The sequence below is a fragment of the Falco biarmicus genome, chromosome 4, assembly GCF_023638135.1.
Source record: "Falco biarmicus isolate bFalBia1 chromosome 4, bFalBia1.pri, whole genome shotgun sequence".
Lineage (NCBI taxonomy): Eukaryota > Metazoa > Chordata > Aves > Falconiformes > Falconidae > Falco > Falco biarmicus.
This window is the reverse complement of record NC_079291.1, coordinates 18,395,443-18,400,056: the sequence shown is the minus strand read 5'-3', so window position 1 is coordinate 18,400,056 and position 4,614 is coordinate 18,395,443.

Sequence of the window (4,614 nt, the reverse complement as noted above, 5' to 3'; positions counted from 1 at the left end):
CTGCAGTTTGGGTACTTGTTTAAATCCCGAAGAAGTAAGAGCCAAGCATTACCAACTCAGCGTGATGGCATTTTGCTCCCATTATTGCCTTGCCATAAATAGCTAGTAGCCTGCCAGGCAAACCAAAATCCGGTCTACTGCATCGATCCCTGCAGAGCTATCACTGTTACGTTGGGGTTTTGTCAGAAATGTAACCCCCTGTTAGGGTCCCGGTTTAGCGCTGATTGAAGCTGTGGTAGAGGGGGAAAATCTTGTCCCAGATGCTGTCAGGTTACTAGTGTTTACAAGTGGAACACCACGACATCAAAAGAGAAGAAAAATAAATGTTTGATTACATTTGTTCCATTTGATCTTTCCTTCAGTAACGCAAATGAAAGAAATGGAGCTCAACAGCCTCTCGATCTCAACAGAGAACATGTGCCAATAAAAGATAATTATTCCCAGTGTTTGGGTTAGGGAACAGTGGTAAATGTCATCAGAGGCATTTTTAGCACATACCAAAGTTCACAAGATTATTTAAACATATTGTTTGAGGCACGCACTGAGGCTTCTGTGCTCAGAAACAGGACCTGTACAATATATGTACTGTCGATGGCACTTCACAGTTCAATAACAGGGTGGGGAATATAGATATATTTTTCCTCTTTTCAAAGAGATGTTTCACTGAATTGGTTCAATAATAAAAGACCTGCAGGTGAGCTGGACAGTCTCCATCAGCAAAACGGCCCTGCAGGGATAGCATCCATCATCCATAGATGAATATGCAAAGGCAGCGCAAGCTGATTTTTCAAGTATTAATTAAGCAAGTCACTGGTCAGCCAGCCACGTAGAGTTTTCATGCTCTATGGGGAACTCAAGCTGTAGGAAAGTACTCAAAGCACCTGGAAGACTATATATCCACTAACTTAAACAAGCAGGGGTTGAGGTTTCAGTCAGTGAAGATTGCACTGACCCCACTGATAATCTGGTTTTATACACACAAGGCAAGCTCAGGCATGGGGTTAGCCCTTAACACTTCATCCTTCAGATCTATTGCTGAAAATTCACGGAGGGCTTATTTGCACTTGTCTTCTCACTTGCAGCAGATTCTGTGCTGATGTCTGACATTGGTGGTTTAGCCTTGCATATATATGAGAAGATGACATGGGCAGCTGGTTTTAATTACCACTGTTGGTAGCCACCTCCCCATAAAGCAGAAACGTGTCTTTCCAAAACAGCTCTGAATTCAGAAAACCTTTCTTCCTTTTTTCTGCTTCCTTACCCCGGCTGGATATCCCCCCTCCCCCCACCCTCACCGCCGATTTATCTCTCCCTGGCTTTAGACTCAGACCTGTATTTTCTTTTTTTCTGGCCATTTCAGAAATTAGGGTATTAGAGAAAATATGCAGTTAAACACAGCAGTGCTTGTTCAGACTCCTTCTGAGGGCTGTGGTAAGGTGAGTGACTGGGGCTTGATGCATATCTGATGAGTTAATTCATCCCAGAAGAGACCTGAACCTGGAGCAGGCAGGCACGACTCCTGCCTTCACAACGAGGAATGGCCCCGGGAGAATCAAAACCAATGGCACAAGGACCATCGAACTGTAAGCAAGGGAGAAAGCAGACACCGCATCACATTTTTTCCCCACTCAAGCTGTGCCCTGAACACAGAATATTTCCACCTGCTCTCCAGCCCCTCTGTACACGTTGGAGTCATTAAATCATCCATCAAGATACCATCCTTTGTGTGCGGTGGGATGGCTGCCTGCCTGCCTGCCTCCCTCGCTCATTATTGGCCTTCTGCGGTCCTTTTCAGCCAGTTCAATGAAATATAAATAGCATTTCAGATAAATGCTCACTCTCTTATAATACCTTTCTACCGTCTTTCTGCTCTCACTCTGGATGCATAAATGAGAGCTGTAATATCTTTCAATGAGTTACTGAATCCTTTTTGAATCCTGATATATGCTCAGTACAAGATTTATTAAATATGAAGGGTATAGGCATACGCATTAGCGAAGTCTAGCCAACTAAATTGTTCAGACAAAATGAGCAGGCAATCTTCTGCCTTGCAAATCAATCCGTCTGCCGTGATAAAGTGCTCCAAGACTGCTGACGCTGGACCCACTCCTTTCTCTGCAAAGATATGTCCACGGCCACAAAGACATATGGTTCAAGCTTTCCTGACCCTTTTTCTCTCTCTCTCTCTCTCTCTCTCTCTCAATTCCCCTCCCCCCCTTAAAGCTTCTGGACACCATAGCAGGGATTCTCTTCTCTTTTCTTTGCCTAAATAATGTAGGGTGAACCACAGAACCAGCTGATAAGCAGTAAAAGGAGGACTCAGGAATGTTACCTGGGGTTTTACTGAAGCATGACACAGAAGTAGTATCTCCCCTGTCTTTCTGGCTTAAAAAACAAATTAACACTGGAGTACTTGTGGATTTTGTCTCCTGGTTACTCGTTCACCACCATTCATCATTTAGACTCAGCATTTATGCATATTTAAAGCAACCAACATAAATTAACAACAAAGCTTGAGGGTGTTAAGTAACCTCCAATAAAACTTCTTCCTCCCCTCATTGGAGTAATTTCTCAAAATGAAAATACCCGAGTAAACATCTTGGTCTAACATTATGCCCAGAAGATAACAAAATGGGGACTGAGCGACTTTCACCCTCCGAACTTCAACGCCTGAAGGAAAAGGGAGCCCCTCCATTGCTCCTGGAAGGATGAGTAAGTGGAAATGCATTTTGGGGATCAAACAAAGCAGCTCTTTCAGTCTCACAAAAAAGGGGACAGACAGACACTCCCCCCAGCAACAACTCTGTCACTGTTCACTAAATTCCCATCACATAAAGCCAAGGAAGAAAACAGGTATGTTAGAGAGATCTCCAGGCCCTGAACTGAACATAAACCAGCAGCCACTTCTAGCAGTGATCAGATGCCAAGAAATATTTTTCAGGAATCAGAAATGATAAAAATTACATAGCTGGATATGCCCAAATCTATTCCATGCATACTGCGAACGTCTCTATTTGCAGTCTATGGGTGCACTTCTTTCTGTGCAGCGGCGATGCTGCAGATCCCCAGCGGGGAGTCTGAACAATCTTGCCTCCGAGCGATACAGCCATAGTGGCGTTGGTAGAAGTCCAGGTGCAAGATGGGGAATTTCATTTTGTATTCATATTTGTAGGAGCTGGGCAGGCAACAGACTAAAGTTTCCTTTGGGCTGGGGCAGAAGTGGAGCGCAGCACACAGGCAGCTGTGCCATCAGCGTGGCTGTGGTTAACACCGAAAGGGGTAAGCCTGGGCCCCTAGTGGCAATAAACTAAGTTAGTTGTGCAGCTATCTGGTGATCTGCATATCTAGGTCTCACTGGTCTTTTTCTTCTACCCAAGCCTTTCCCCTTTTCACCCTCTGTAGTCCTCTGTAACTAAATTCCTGCCTTGAGAGTCCTCTGCAAAGGAAGCTTCATGCCCCAAAGCTCTGATGTAGAAACCATGAAAGCTGGTTAAGAAACTTTAGTGATTTCATGTGGCGAGTTCCTGGGCGCTTAGTGATGAGGAAGTGAGGAGAGGTAGGAAAAATACATAGTGTCATGTTCCTGCCCAAAAGTGACCATCTGGCTTTGGGTGTCTCAGTGTTCGGTTCTCTGATCCCCTCCAGACAGCTGGGTTTTGGCAAATGCTTAGTGCTGACCTTCTGAAAATCAAATCCCAGTGAAGCCTTTCAAGACAAGCAGCCAAAACCCAGAAGCATCCCTGTGGCAAAAGTTGTATACAGAGATTAGGAACTATTGGATGCCAAATAGATAAAGGAAAGTTGCCCAATCTTTTTTAGGATATGCAAAGAAACTATTTCTTTACCCTGAAGCTGGTGTCATTTCCAGCCCTTCAAAATTAGAGAACACTTGCCCTAGATGTATTTGGTGCATCACGCTATTTTAGGCAATAATTTGTGATGCAAAATTCATAATTCATGCGTCTACATCATTCCTTTGCTTTCATATTGCATCCAGCAGTTTCTTTTGATGACTAGCAAAAATAACTACAGTCACCACAGATGAAGGTAAGCTGTAACTTTTATCTAAAACTCTCTGCCTATATTTATCAGGTGACTGCTTGTGCTTTCAGAGAGGTGACCCAATCCTGTTCCTGCCAAGAATGCCGGCTGCTCCCTAAGCTCCCAAGCACCTATTCCGCCTGTGCATAGCTCCCAGAACAGCATCCTCAGTGCTCCCCTGCATCCCTGAGGAGGACCCACCTCACTAAAGGGCTCCCCTAGCACGGTGGGTTTGCTGCAGAGGATGTTAAACATTTCTACCTGGGATGCAGGAGGGAGGATGCTCTGGACCGCAACAGCTCCTCCACATTTAGCTGTAGGTCTCAGGAGAGCATCAGGAGACAAAGTCCAGAGTTGTATTCCCTCGCCCTAGAGGTGCAGGCTGTCTGGCGTGTCTCCTACCCACTGCTGTTGAGCTGCTGTTCAGACTCTCTGAACACGGTTTCCACTCCCCCCAGTGCAGGTGGTGAGCAAGCAGGCCGTAGGAAAGTGGGCTGATGTGCCATTGAAGGCTCACCTTGGAGATCATGGGAGATTACGGTACCCAGGTGAACACGAATCATTCCCTTCCTC